Below are 15866 nucleotides of genomic sequence, written 5' to 3' on the forward strand. Positions count from 1 at the left end.
AGTGTGGGGATTCCCACGTCATTCCAACACAACCTCACGGTTTCCCCGCATCTCCGATGAGCACAGTTGGCTATGTACGGTGCGAAAGAAGTTCAACATACACAAATCTATGGTTACAGTTCGTTCCAATAATAAATTGCCATTCCGTTTGCATTATCTAGTTACTGTATTTTCGTATGTGCATTTATTTGCCTTCTTGGGCTAAATGTTCTAAAGAGCACATCATTTGAATAACAAATGCGTAATCGCGTCTTTAGATGGACAATTTGTTGAATTATCATCGTAAGAATTTATTTTAAATTTATAAATCCATGCCTCAATAATGTTGTACACATAATAAAACGTACAGTATAAGCTTGACTCACTGCATGACAGACACTGCTTTAGTGACAAATGCAAGAATCAACAAATCTAACACTTACGCGTGCAATGCAGTCCTCGAAGCGAATGTTTAACGTATCATAATGGTCTCACTTCATAAATGGCATAAAATTTATTAAATTAAATCACGTGACGTTTCGGGCGCAACACAAGCGCCCGTCATCAGGTGGAACATCCACAGCAAGTAACAATTGCGCTTCGGTTTGTTGCTGTGGTTGTTCCACCTGATGACGGGCGCTTGCGTTGCGCCCGAAACGTCACGTGATTTAACTTAATCTATTGTATTTTCTACCCACGTGACTTTACCGAATAGAACCAAAGAGTATTGGATCCCTGCGGCCACGAAAACTTCAAATCTAGATTCATAATGGCAGGAAGTAATTTTCATTTAAAAAAAGACAAGTGATCATGAATGTTAACTGTATTTTCAATGTGGTCCTGTTTCGGATGTCTGGCCAATTTTAATTCCTCCCTTGCTAGTATCAAAATATAAGAATAGGTTTTACCCCTTTCTGGCAATAAAACAGTTGTTAAGATGTGAAAACACCAAACAGAAACCTTTTGCAAGCAACCATGCCTGCATTAACCACATTTATTTGTGGTGAACATGCCAAACAAAATGCTTTGTCTTTGTGCTGTTCGCCTTTTGGCGTCCTCTGATCTAACAACGTTTGAGACTAGGCTCTCTCTCATCATCATCACGGTGGCTAGGAGATGTTAACTACCTCGCCTGGTATACAGGAGGCCGTGGGTTGTATCTTTGTGTGTGTCTCCCTCTCTCTCTCATCATCATCACGGTGGCTAGGAGATGTTAACTACCTCGCCTGGTATACAGGAGGCCGAGGGTTGTATCTTTGTGTCTCTCTCTCGCTCTCTCTCATCATCACGGTGGCTAGGAGATGTTAACTACCTCGCCTGGTATACAGGAGGTCGTGGGTTGTATCTTTGTGTGTGTCTCCCTCTCTCTCTCATCATCATCACGGTGGCTAGGAGATGTTAACTACCTCGCCTGGTATACAGGAGGCCGTGGGTTGTATCTTTGTGTGTGTGTCTCTCTCTCTCATCATCATCACGGTGGCTAGGAGATGTTAACTACCTCGCCTGGTATACAGGAGGCCGTGGGTTCAAACTCGACCCTGATGCCTGCTGTATATTTGGAGCTACATAGTGGGACCTCCCTTACCAGTATCACAATATAAGAATAGGTTTTACCCTTTCTAGCAATAAAACAGTTGTGTTAAAATGTTACAACCTTTTGCAAGGAATCATGTATTTCTCTAAAGAAAGCTATCTCTGGTGTGAACCAATCAGTTTCAAAGACAATGCATCATATACGACCAGAGCATGTCTTTTGTTGTTTGCATCTTATCACATATTCTTTGGGTCTTTCGGTAAAGTCACGTAGATAGAAAAATAATAATTAAAAAACAAGACCTTTCGATCGCAACACAAGCAATCGTCTTCAGGTGAAACAATACAGCAGGCGGACTGCTGAGGCAGGAAGATATATAGCGAGAGAGCGACTTGGGTTGTACCCATCTTGGTTTGAGATGGGTACAACCCAAGGGTAAGTGGGCGGGGCTAGACATGGAATTTGCAAGTAAATGTAAGATCGCAGAAATAGGTATACCTCGGCCATTATATATATTTTTTCTATCTACGTGACTTTAACGAAAGACTCAAAGAGTATGAATTCCTACAGTCACGAAAGCTTTAAGTCAAGAACTTAACACCTGTTTAATTGTCAGAAAGGGTAAAACCTATTATTATCATTTGAATTCCGTTGCTTTTCCTTCACACCCCCCACCACCATCCATCTTACTCCAATGTGCCATCAGCGTTCTCCTGAGACGAAGGATCTATTCAGATATCACGCGGAGTTCAGCACCCAATGTGTCCGATAGCGGTTGCGAAATAACATTTTCAAAAGATTTCGCCAAACGAATCCTTCAAGCTGTCTTTTAATCTGGGGCGAACTTTTTCCCACGCACACTCTGCCAGGAGATTGTCGCATGGCAATCAAACAGATGCATTTATTTCTGTGCGGGTGTGGGGTGAGCGGTTGTGTAGTTAATGGTGACCCAGCTGAGACCATTAACTCACCACAGTCTGATAACCCGCTTTAATCCCAACCCTGGCGCCTGCTGTATATTTGGAGTTTGCATGTCCTTCTCCCCGTGGTCGCGTGGATTTTTCTCCGGGTCCTCCGGTTTTTACCTCCGCATTTAGAATTAACATCAACGCGTTTCGATTTATTTGACTGCTATACATTTACCACGTGATGACAAGCGACCTCGCTGAGCTATCGTTCGTGGCCAGGTCACTTCTCAAAAGGAGCTACATAGCTCGGCGGGTTTCTACCCGGTGAAAATAAATAGTTGAGAAATAATTTGAATCACGGGCGGCTGCCTGGATTCAAACCCAGCCGCCAGGCTTCTCTGGTCTGTCCACCCACACAGCCCCCTCGATCATTTCATATTGCCACGATCATAAGCGACATTCGTAAATTTTCACCCTCCCAAAATCTAGTAATAGGTTTTACCCTTTTAACTGGCACAAAAACTGACACCTTTATTCAAGGCATCATGTTTTTGTGCCAGTTAAAAGGGTAAAAACCTATTACTATATCTTGTTACTGGCAAAGGAGGTCTCATAATGTAAATGCTAACCCCGAGCCCTCAATACTCTGATAGTGCGCTGTTTTTGAGTTGTACGCCTTTTGGCGTCTTCTGGTCCAACACCAGTGGAGACTAAAGGGCTCTAAGAAAAGCCGTCTCGGGTGTGAACCAATCAAATTCAAGGACAGTGCATATTATTATCAGAGTTGTCTCTTTTGCTTGCATTTTGACTGCTTGTGTTGTGGTTATTGCAAACATGAGGCCTTGAATAAAGGTGTCAGTTTTTGTGCCAGTTAAAAGGGTAAAACCTATTACTATATCTTGTGACTGGCAAAGGAGGTCTCATAATGTAAAATCCTCCCAAAATCGTTTACATTTTTGGACACCAGAACAAAGAAAACCCCAACCTCTCCGCCATCATCAGGAGTCCTGACAATTACAACACTGAAACAAACCGCCCAAGTGCAAAGCCGCACGACCTTGTGCGTGATGACAGGTGGCTCGACTCGCCCCGTTCGTCGTGCGAACGTGAAGACATCCGCAAACACACCCAGTGGCGGATGATCCCAGTAGCAAAAGTAGCTACTACATATGTTAGTAGCTACTACACATGTAGCTACTACACATGTAGCTACTACACGTGTAGTAGCTACACGTGTAGTAGCTACTACATGTGTAGTAGTAGCTACTACACATGTAGTAGCTACTACTACACATGCAGTAGCTACTACTACACATGCAGTAGCTACTACTTATGTAGTACATGTGTAGTAGTAGCTACATGTGTAGTAGCTACATGTGTAATAGCTACTAGATGTGTAGTAGCTACTACATGTGTAGTAGCTACTACACATGTAGTAGCTACGGGCCCCGCACTTTCAAGGGCCCCACGCTAAACGCTTTCAAGCTATCAACTCCGGTTCAGTGATTCTGCACTTGCTCTATTACTATAGTACTATACCGCCTTCAACTTTTTATGAACGACCGGGTGTTTTAGCTTAGCGATTTGTCGTATTGTCTGTCTCTACGGCAAATGAAAAAATACAATAACTCTACACTGCAAGTTAAAAAATCGTGTTTTAATATTTGTTTTAGGGCCCCTTTATAACATATGCTACTGGCCCCGCACTAGCTTCATCCGGCACTAGACACACCGCGTACATTACTTACGCAACACATAATGAAAAGCTCGCGCACTCTGCGGCAAGTGCACACATGTTGCGAGTCGCTCCTTCCCTCGGGGATTTGCTCTTCTAGAGCGGGAGGGAGAGGGGCCGAGTCTATTTGGTGGTGGTGGTGGGGGGGGTGGAGGTTTATCTGCATTTGCGTTTGAAATGTGCTTCTCAGGGAAGGCGACTGTTAGAGCTGATCTCTCATGCCCCATCTAAACCCATAGATAGATGTCAGCTATTTTTGACAGCCGACTCTGTACAAAATGCGAATTGAGATTTTTTTTTTTGGCCACTACACACAGAGGCTCACGCAGAGCTGGCCGTCAAAGCTCTCGAGTATCAAAGCACGATCATCAACACATTCTTAGATCATAATCTATCAACTGCTGGATGAAGTAACTCCCCAAAAAGCCATCTTCTCTCACGGTTTTCATGCACAGCAACTGCACAACGATGCAACCAACAGCACCTGCAGAAGACCATCTCATTTAATCGCTGCGTCTCCTGCTTTCAGTGCATACTTGCTGAAAGTCTTCGCGGTTGAGAGGAGTCGGTTCGTAATGGAAAAATGGGTTTCATCGAGTTATCTCGACGGGTTTAGATGAAAAAAATATCAAATATCTTTATCGCACAATTCACATCGTGCTCACATGCACGCGTACGCACGCCCAGTGTATATATATACATATAACACGTCGCACACGTGCTGTTTACACACATACCGCTGCATGCCATAACACAGCATAGACTATAGAGCATCGTCTACGACGATTGGCAGGGAGATCACGATGGCCAGGAGATGCGAGCGACCTCGCCAGGTAAACAGGAGGGTCGTGGGTTCGATCTCGACCCTGACACCTGCTGTATATTTGGAGTTCGGGTGTTCTCCCCCCCCCCCCCCCCCCCCCGTGGCCGCGTGGATTATTTCTCCACATTTAGAATCGACGTGCGTTTAGAGTATTTGGCCGCTACAATTGTCCACATTATAAGCCACTTTCGTTGGGCTATAATTTGTGGCTTCTGAAAAAGAGCTGTAGAGCTCAGTGGGCTTTACCTGCTCACATAAAAAGTTTAGTTTTGTTCCCGCTTAGTTTAGCTATTGCTGAATAGTGGTGACACACCACGAAAACTGTGATGTGTCACCAAGACACTGGTAAAATAATAAAAATAGTTTTCTTAGCCCAAGGAAGTGTTCTGCGAAGGGAAATATTGATGTTATAAATATTGATGTTATAAATGTTGATAGTTGTCTCGTTATAAGCAAAGATGCTGACAGAAAATTGTCTCGGTCACTAAGTTAACGATACAAACTATGCATGTATGTTGGACTTCTTTCGCACCGTACGTAGCCAACCGTGCTCATCGGAAGTGCTGGGAAAGCACAACAAACTAAACACACGCACACACAAAACAACTTTATAGATGATAGTACCCAATTGTATTCCTCTTCATAATACTGCATCTGAACCCAGTATGTCTACCCAGCTATGGATGTGCCACTAGATGGCGTAAACTCATATACAACACTTGACACAACCGGACCACTACATGCCGCATACACACTTTAAAAAAAAAATCAGTTTCGTTTCATGTTGAGCATGAATGCCGCGTGCTATTTCTCTTTCCACGGTGTGACACACACACCCTGTGCGGGCATGTGGCCTGAAACCGCAATCACAAACTACACGCGGCACAGCAGTCATCATCATCATCAAAGATAATTCCAGCCCCTCTCAATCCACCAATGATGAAGGTCTCCTCCATGCCATCATCGAGTTCGTTTTTACCACGGGGAGAAGAGGGCAAAAACACAGGTTCTGTTCACATCACTTGCCAACGAGTAGCACGGTTGGCTACGCTACGGTTGCAAAATAAGTCCAACGTGCACAAACATGCGTTAGCCATGGGCGAGAATCGAACTGGGGCCGGCCGTCGAGTTTACGTGAATGACCATCCTTTCATTGTCCACGCATTGGAGGATGGAGAGTGATGTGTAGAACAATCGTCTTAAAGCGCCGCGCGATCAAATGTAAAAAAAAACCAGCAGCAGCAGCTCGTGGCACAGTGTAAAGCCCCGTGCCTCGTGTCCTGACAAGCACAGTACCTCGAGCCAAAAAATACCGGTTTCATTTTACCTCGACCTTGGCAATGGTGGTGCCTGTTCGAGCGGAACCTGCCGACGTGAACGGCGGGGAATATTTACGCGCCTTACAAAAAGCCCTCTTCACGAACTCGAAGAGACATCGACACGTACCTCGGGTCACCCGGGCAGGGCCGGTCTGGGCTCTTCTCTGTGAGTCGGCGCTGAGAGAGGCAGGCATACGACAGACAGTCCTTCCGCAGCCGCGCTCTTACAAACTCCCCTCTCTCCCTCTAAAACTCTCGCCACGGCGATGCAAATACTAAAAAAACCTAGAATGAAGGCGTGGCTCTCACCTGCACAAGCCTGCCCCAACATCACCACCACCATCATCGTCAACCTCCTCCTCCTTGTTACGCCCAAAGGGGAAACCTTGTGCTAACACACACGCACACGCGGCCACTGGTTTTACATTTTGATTCATGGCCAAACGGGAAGTATTAATGGTGCCCATAGCCGACGGAGCAGCAGCAACGTCTGTTAGTTGGTTGGTGGGAAGGCGAACGAACGCTTGTTGTGGCGAGCTCGGAGAATAAGTCCTGGGAAGGTGTTGGCACATCGTAGCCATGCCGTGCCTTCTACGGTCACATTCCATGCGGGAGGTTGCGCCCATTGCATCCTTTACCAGAAGGCGAGCACGCCGCTCCTGCGTGCAGGTATGTACGGGTGGTGCTCCTGCCCCTAAAACCTAACCCGCGAGACACTCGGCACAATGAAAGCAAGCGGTAGTTTCGGTGGAACGCAAAACAATTCCACGAGGGCTCCACGCATCGTGCACGGTGAAACGAACCTAGCTGGGCGAACCCGTGGGTTCACGTGAATGTTTACGGGGGCTCCCAAGCCAGAATCACATTTTCCCGGCCCATCCCCCGATTGCCCTCCAGCTCGCGTGTGTCACGCACACCCCACTGCTCGTGTGAAACCAAGTGGCAGAGTTCGTGGATCAGAGCCCGCCTCCACTGTAGACCAATTCAGACCCCCGATTCGCACGGTTGGTGCTCAGCTCATTTACAGTCGCGGTGAGCGATGATGGATCCTCGAAGCCGTTGAGTCACCCGGTATCAAAACATGCCCGTAAGATCTTCTTTGGTTTGGTTCTTATGGTAAAGAAAGAACCAAGATCTTCCAGAAGACAGCGCTGTCTTCTGGACAGTCCTGTTTCTTCACCTGAGGACGGCTACTTGTGTTGTGGCCGAAACGTCGTGAGAATTTTATTGTTTTATTTTATTCTCTTTCTAGTGGTCTTTACCGAAAGAACCAAAGAAGATGAATCCTTGCAGTCACGAAAGCTTTAAATCGAAAATGCCCGTAAGATGTCTACAAACCGTGCACCTTTTCATCAGTTTCCATATTGATGGTCTGAAAAATGCCGTGTACGTTTATTCTGAATGTGTTGCATGCAAAAGTGAAGGGGCCGTCCATAAATGACGTCACGCATCTAGGGGCGGGGGGGGTCAGACATTTGTGACGATGTGTGACGAGGAGGGGGGGAGGGGGTTTGAGAAATGTGACGTCAAATCAAAATCCGCAACTTTAAATAAATATAGACAAGACGTTCCACTTAATGAAATAGACTTTGTAATAAATGGTTTCTCCTACAACATCAGAGTGCAGCGCCACATTAAATACGCACTTTCAATGACAATAGTTTAAAGCGATTTGAAGCATCACTCGACCTCCTTTGCCAGTACCAAAACGTAATAATAGGGGTTTGTCCCCTTTTTTCTGGCAACAAAACTGAAACCTTTTTACAAGGATTCATGCCGGCATTAACCACAATACCTGCAGTCAAAATGCAAACAAAAAACATACTTTGATAATATATTGGCATTGTCCTTGAAGCTGATTGGTCCACACCAAGGGACGGCTTTCTCTTGAGCCTCGACCCCAAAAGAAAGCCGTCCCTTGGTGTGGACCAATCAGTTTCAAGGGCAATGCATCATATATTATCATAGTATGTTTTTTGTTTGCATTTTGACTGCAGGTATTGTGGTTAATGCAGACATGAATCCTTGTAAAAAGGTTTCAGTTTTGTTGCCAGAAAAAATATTTGAAGCATGTTTTATTTTGGGGGGAGGGGGGGGCAGAGCTTTGTGACGTCATAATTGAGGGGGGGGGTCTGACTTTTAGGGTCAAAAATCGTCCAAAATCGCTCGACGTCATTCAAGGACGGCCCCGAAAGCGCTCGTCCACAATGACACAAGTGGAATGAGCCCGCTCTTGGAATTTGGAGCAGACGCGTATTTCTTAAACGGAGAGAACGGTGCGAGTGACTCAGTCCTGTCCAGGTGGTCAGTGACTCACTGACGCCGACTCCACTGAGCTGTTATCCCGCTACCGCTAATCGTGGTTACATTATGGTGACATTATTAGCGTGGCTCGGAGCAAAAATAAAAGCGCTTCTTCCGCAACTTAAGCTGCGAAATAAACTCCACCCCCACCCCCCCCCCCGTAAAAGGGCCAGACCTCAGAAAATCCTACAGTATTCTGAAAGGCCTGCTTATTACGAGTAACATCAACAAGACCAGAGCGTCAAAGCCTCTCGATGCTCAGACGAGCCATCGGGGAAACGACGTTTCTCGACAACCCTAAGCCAGTGATAACAATTTGCGCACCGGTAACCGCTACGGGATTCGACTCGGCGTGCTTGTTTATACCCAGCTGTAACATTGCATAGCAGCGAAGGCAAAAAATAATTGGGGGAGGGGGGTGGTGGCACTTGCAGCATTTACAGATAACGCAAATACACTCGGAGCTATCGGTGACATCGTTTCTAAGCTCGGGCAACAGTAGCGGTCAAGAATGACAACACCGTGCAATGTACACTTCAGGTATGAAGGGTCGTTGATTATGTTTTTATATATAAGCTCTGCTCTTTACCCTGCAGTACCGCAATAAAGTTAAACGTTTGCACGCGTGGTAAACAGCAGTTTTTAAATTATACATTATGCATACACGGTTATGTAACGTGCTGTTCAACATTATGCATTAATATAAGAATAGGTATTTTTCCTTTATGGCAATAAAACAGTTGTGTTAAGATTTCGATTTAAAGCTTTCGTGACTGCAAGGATTCATCTTCTTTGGTTCTTTCGGTAGAGTCCCGTAGAATGATAATAAAATAATAAAAGAACACAATATAATTCTCACGACGTTTCGGCCACAATGCAAGTGGCCATCTTCAGGTGAAAGGTACAGACCTGTCGGCTCTGTCGTCTCGACAGGTCTGTACCTTTCACCTGAAGACGGCCGCTTGCGTTGTGGCCGAAACGTCGTGAGAATTTTATTGTGTTATTTTATTATTTTATTCTCATTCTACGTGACTTTACCGAAAGAACCAAAGAAGATTGTGTTAAGATGTTAAAACACCAAACAGGAACCTTTTGCAAGAAATCATACCCGCATTAACCACACTTCATACTTGCGGTGAACATGCAAACAAAAGACATACATCTGGTAGTATATGATGCATTGTCTTTGAACTGATTGTTCCAGACCAGAGACAGCTTTCTTTAGAGCCTAGTCTAAAACAGTGTTAGACCAGAGGACGCCAAAAGGCGAACAGCACAAAGACAATGTCACTATCAGGACATTGAGAGCTCCTGGTGAGCATTAATATCAAATAAATGCATACCCCACACACACACACAATGTAAGCACACACGGTGAGTTGTTTACTTATGCGTCCACAATAATACATAAACACAAATCCTTCATCACTCTGGGGTCTATACATTGAATAGCATTGACTGCCTAAGTCAACAGTGGTTGCCCTATGGATACACTTGCCCTCCCGTCATAGAAATGTGGATTTTCCACCACTGTTTCAGGGCTATCACTTTGACGTTGACTCAATCTCAATCAAACGCGTGGATTTTTTTTATTATCCGGGTCCTCCGGTTTTCCCCTCCACATTTAGAATTAACATCACGCGTTTAGAGTATTTGGCTTCTGCTATACATTTCCATACGACAATAAGCCAACTTTCGTCGAGATACCATTCGTGATAACCACGTCGCTTCTGACAAAGAGCTACATAGCATCAGTGATACTTACTTGGTAAAATAAATACATAAAAAATTTCTGTTTTTATATTAGTGATCTGTACCGGAAAGGAAAAACCACTGGCGACCACCTCTACATCCATCCATTTGGTAATCCATCGCTGGGTGACGTTCCCATGCCGTTTGGGGTCATGGGAGTTGTTCTTGCCATACTTCACCACGCTGGGCAGTGCAAGTTGGTGAAGGGTGAAGGGAGGGGGTGCACCCAGGCTTGCTTAAGATGTCACTCATTGATGCCATCCGTGACGAGGAATCAAACCCAGGCTGCCGTGTTCGTAGCACAGTGGCCAAGACCACGTGTCCCACCCCTCTTCCCCTGTACAAGCAAGGTCACTGAATGTACGTTGAACTTCTTAGCACCGTACGTAGCCAACCGTGCTAATCGGAGGTGCGTGAGAAGGAAGACAAACTGAACACAAACCCCGCTTTCAAGAGATGAAACCTAAGCAGCAGAACTCTTTCAACAAGGTCAAAGACCAGATACGTGTCTGTGTACACAGCACACTATAAACCATTCTTTTTTTTACAGGAGAAGAAAAAATAATCGACTTAAGAGATTCAAAGATGCGGTCAGGTGTTCCTTGAAGAGCACAATCTGTTATGCGATGGCACACACAGACACACAGAAACATACTGTTCTGACGACAGTGCTTGGCCACAAGACGTCTTATCACACGTGCTTAGAACCGTCTTGTAGTATTAAAAACCCACACATGCGTCTGGTTTTAGATAAAGCTACTTCGACGTGTAACAAACAACGACAATGATGACAATGCCGTGTGGACTTCGCACCTTCGCTAAACTTAATTTTCTTTTAAAAAAAAAATATTCTGCCCGTAAACTCCGAGTGTCATTTGACATACAGTACTCAAAAAGCAGAGCAAACACCGCCTTCAACCGAGCACCCCAAAGTCACAGCATTGTCAATGGAGGCGGACTGTCAAGTAAAGACTCCCTCTAAAACGGCACGGTTATAACAAACAAACAAAAAAACACACACACACACAACTCGTCAATGCGTGGGATTATTTTCTTTAACTTTTGCGATGACTCTCCCAGACTTACCAGCAGTGGCCGTGGAAGTTTGAACGGTGGTGTTGTTGGGAGCCTTGGGATGGATGGCCAGATCCCGACGCAGATGTGGGTGAATGGCAAATGTTATAGGGGGTTGGCCAGCCCAGTTACAAATGACATTAATATGAATAAGAAACGCCCACTTTACCCCAAGGAAGCTTTTTCTTTCTCTCCTTCTCACTCCCCTCTGGAAAGAAAGGAGTGGGGAGGAGCAGGAGGAAGCAGCAGTGGCTGTAAGAGAAAAAATAAATCAGGTCAAGAGACAGAGAGACAGAGAGAGAGAGATGGTGCCAATCTTCCCAGGGATTAGGTTTATGTTGTGCTAAAAACACAAATGTCGAAAACTATACTTTCGTCACGTGAACGCATGCGAGCAGTACTGTTCTATCACATGTATTGCATTCAATCAGTGGCACCAATGTAAATGACACCGCTTGCAATTAATCCACAGCATTTAAAGGATATACGTTATTTGCTTTAATTTTTTTACTATAGATAATTAAAGGTTATATTTTCGAATTTCTCTATAACCGAAAGTTTTTTATATTGAGATATCAGATCACGTAACGCACTTGACATGGAATGGGTAGACTATTTGGCTGAATCTACGATGTACTTACATCACTGTATAGTTTGCACGCAAACAGTGGTGTCACACTATTCAGCAATGGCTAAACGAAACGAAAACAAAACTACACGTTTTATTTTAGCAGGTAAAGCCCACTGAGCTCTGTAGCTCTTTTTCAGAAGTGACCTGGCCACAAATGATAGCCCAACGAAGTGGCTTATCGCGTGGAAATGTTATAGCTGCCAAATACTGCAAACGCGTGTTTCTAAATGTGGAGGGAACAACCGGAAGACCCGGAGAAGAGTCAACGTGACCACGGGTAGAGAGACATGCAAACTTCAAATACACATATAAGAATCGATTTTACCCTTTCTGGCAATAAAACAGTTGTGTTAAGATTTTTATTCAAAGCTTTCGTGACTGCAGGAATTCATATTCTTGGTTCTTTCGGTAAAGTCACGTAGAAGGGAAACAATAAAATAATACAAATATAAAACAATATTTTTATTACAAATATAAAACAATATTTTTATTATTTTATTATTGTTTCCCTTCTACGTGACTTTACCAAAAGAACCAAGAATATAGGTGTTAAGATGTTAAAACACCAAACTGAAACCTTTTGCAAGGAATCATGTCTGCATTAACCACAGATACTTGTGGTGAACATGCAAAACCAAAATACATGCTCTGGTCATATATGATGCATTGTCTTTGAAACTGATTGGTCCACACCAGAGATAGCTTTCTTAGAGAAATACATGATTCCTTGCAAAAGGTTTTAACATTTTAACACAACTGTTTTATTGCCAGAAAGGGTAAAACCTATTCTTATATTGTGATACTGGCAAGGGAGGTCCCACGATGTAGCTCCAAATATACAGCAGGCATCAGGGTCGAGTTTGAACCCACGACCTCCTGTATACCAAGCGAGGTAGTTAACATCTCCTAGCCACCGTGATGATGATGAGAAAGAAAGAGAGAGACACACAAAGATACAACCCACGGCCTCCTGTATACCAGGCAAGGTGGTTAACATCTCCTAGCCACCGTGATGATGATGAGAGAGAGAGAGACACACACAAAGATACAACCCACGACCTCCTGTATACCAGGCGAGGTAGTTAACATCTCCTAGCCACAGCAGCATCCCCAGAAATCGTCCAGCAATGGAAATTTGTTACGTATTGATTATATTATCCTGGCAATATGCTTAAAGGGAGAAAAATACTGCACTGTACGGGCAGTACTCTACTTACAAATAATGTTCCTGAGACCAGTTCGTAAGTCGATTTGTTTATATCTCGGAACTCAATATTTAATTGTACTGCACAGTACATAAATGTGTTACCGTTCAACAAAACAGGGAAGCATTGTTAAACTCATAAATAAGAAACAAAATACGTTACACTTGCATGTAATACTGTAATAAATACCGTATAGAAAATAAAGAATCAAAGAAAATAACATCAAAATAAATACATATCTGTTATTTTCACTTACCTTAAGTATTGATGCTGGCTTGCTTGTCAGAAGCAGGCGTGCATCACGGGAGATTCTGGGACTCATTACATCTCGCTCCTCCGAACAAAATAGTTCGAACGGTTCCGTTCGTGAGCGCGACCGAGCGTTCGCAAGTCGGATGGTCAAAAAAAAATTAGCGTCTTACGGCGTCGCTTCGTTAGTGTAAGTGCGGGTGTTCGTAAGTCGGACGTTCGTATCTCGGGGGGACTGCATTCATCCAAAACGGATTGCTATTCGTAGCGACGGTTTGATGGCCAGTGGCCAGGTGACGGCAGTCGGTGTCCTGCCCGACTGTGCATTGTTCAGAGCAAGAGAACACTTAACAGGAGCAACCGCGTGAAAGTCGCCATCTCGCTCGCACCAACACTTCCACAGGAGGCAATTGAATAGGTTAAACAAAAAAAACCTCGCTATGCACAGTACACGCGCACATGTAATGTTGCGAATATCACCGAGCCAATCCGAAAGCAGCAGACTACTTCAGTAGTTAAGCATAATTGTAGATTATTATAACCACGACTTTAAATCGCACGGCGGTAATAGCTGATGCGGCCAGAAATATGCATTTGTTTTAGAACCGCAATCAAAACATTGCACGAAGTTTTATTTTTTTTTAAAGCCAGTTGGGGCGAAAGTACACGTATTGCACAAACGGCTCCAACTCGCGCAACAGACAGACGAAAGGACACTGCTTGCAGCCACTCTCAATGAAAGCTGCCTTTGTGTAGGGAGACCAATAAAGCCCCACCAAGTCCTGTGCACACCCAAGGACAGACACGCACGCAGGCTTACACACACACACGCACGTGCGAGCTTCCAGATCAACAAAGACAAATGTCCCCTGTATAGCCTGAACAGATTTTTGGGGGCAAGTGCTGTTGGCGAGCACCTAATGAAGGCTGGAATGGTACACGAGGGGGGGGGGGGGGTTTGGGTGGCCAGCACCACGCCGCCTTTGTCTCCCTCGTGGCGATGTTTACACATCGCCACGAGGTACTCATTTGAGGCTGAGTCGACCTAGAGGAGCCCCAGGACCGGTTCAGATAATTGTCACCGGTGTTGTTGGCCGTGAGCGGGAATCAAACTCGGGAGGCCGGGTTCGTAGTGCAGCGTGCTAAGCACTGCGCCACCGCTCCAGAGTCGGAACACACACCCCATTTTGCAGAACAACTAAAAACACACATTAACACAACCTTCTCGCAACCCAAACAGGCAAACTTGATGCGAGAGGATGACAAAAAAAGAGAGATTAATTAAATAATTAACTTGTAAAGTGAAGGAGCGGGGGGGGGAGGGAAGAACCTGGGTGGAGGGTTTGGAGAGTGAAAGAAAACATGGAGGTCTTTGTGGAAGGTCACTTTTGTTGGATTTGTCACGGCTTTTCATTGGCACAAGGATTGCGGATTAGGCCAGCCGTGCCCTATACAGGAGCACGCCGGCGCTCCCCGCCTCCTCCTTCCCAGACCTCCGTCCCCCTCCTCCCTCCATCCTCTCCACTCTCCCAATCCCCTTCGTCCACCGCCCTCCATGTGCATTATTCACCAGCCATAATCCACAGGCCTAGCCGGGCAGAGTGGATGGGGGTGGCAGGGTGACGGTTGGTGGGCAGTGCTGGAGTTATTGGAGAGCAATCCACACTGGATGGCCCAGACCCAGGAAAATTCCCATTATTATTCTGTTTGTCCGATTGTTACGTTTAGGGGGTGGGGTGGGAGGCGGGGGGGGGGCGGGGCCGAGCTGGCACCTGGACAATTAAAGGCCTGGAATAGGGTGGCAAAATGCGGTTATTATTGCTTTTGTTTCTTCTTTCTTCCCAGGAGGAGTGCACAGAAAGTGTGGGCCGTGGGAGGCTGTTTGCTGTCCAAAAGTCAACCGTCTTCCTCGATTCTTACCCCCACAGTTATCGTTACACTCCCATGTAGTAGCGTTGGAGTCGGAGCTCGCACATAGCACACTTATCACCGTGGACAAAGGCATACTTGGCCACACTTTACCCCAATGCGGACACCCGTCTGCCAGTTGGCTCGCTGGAGTTTGTACACTGCAGAGGCGGTGGTGAGAAAGTTTACAATGAGATGAATCAGTTTGAACCAATTCAAACCTACTACTTTAGCTGTGTGTATTAGCTGGTAATACAGCGTTTACGATTGTGAAGAGTAGTACAAGGGGTTCTGCAACGGTGTAATTGTTAGCAAATTATTGTTGCAATCCAGAGGTTAGCAGTTTGATCTCTCTGTACAGTAATAGAAAGTGTCTTCAATTCCTCTGCCTGTCTACCCAATTGTGTTATTTTTATTTTACCAGGTAAGGTCCACGGAGCTACAG

At 45.2% G+C, this 15866-nt stretch overlaps 1 protein-coding gene across 5 annotated transcripts in view; it reads right to left on the reverse strand.

The window, feature by feature from the left end:
• PLCH1 (phospholipase C eta 1) overlaps window positions 1-14253 on the reverse strand; it is a 348896-nt gene extending 334643 nt beyond the window's left edge. For 3 of the 5 annotated variants that reach the window (XM_032962321.2, XM_076070315.1, XM_076070316.1), the window contains exons 1-2: window positions 13521-14253; window positions 11441-11680 (exon numbers count right to left, since the gene is read on the reverse strand). The gene's annotated coding sequence lies outside the window, so the exon portion shown is untranslated. Of the gene's footprint in view, window positions 1-6425; window positions 7408-11440; window positions 11681-13520 lie in introns of those variants that run through there. The other 2 variants (XM_076070318.1, XM_076070313.1) reach the window with 2 other exon arrangements.
• Window positions 14254-15866: the final 1613 nt, after the last annotated feature.

Source organism: Petromyzon marinus, chromosome 28, assembly GCF_048934315.1.
Source record: "Petromyzon marinus isolate PM22_M1 ecotype Great Lakes invasive population chromosome 28, UKy_Petmar_22M1.pri1.0, whole genome shotgun sequence".
NCBI classification, from domain to species: Eukaryota; Metazoa; Chordata; class Hyperoartia; order Petromyzontiformes; family Petromyzontidae; genus Petromyzon; species Petromyzon marinus.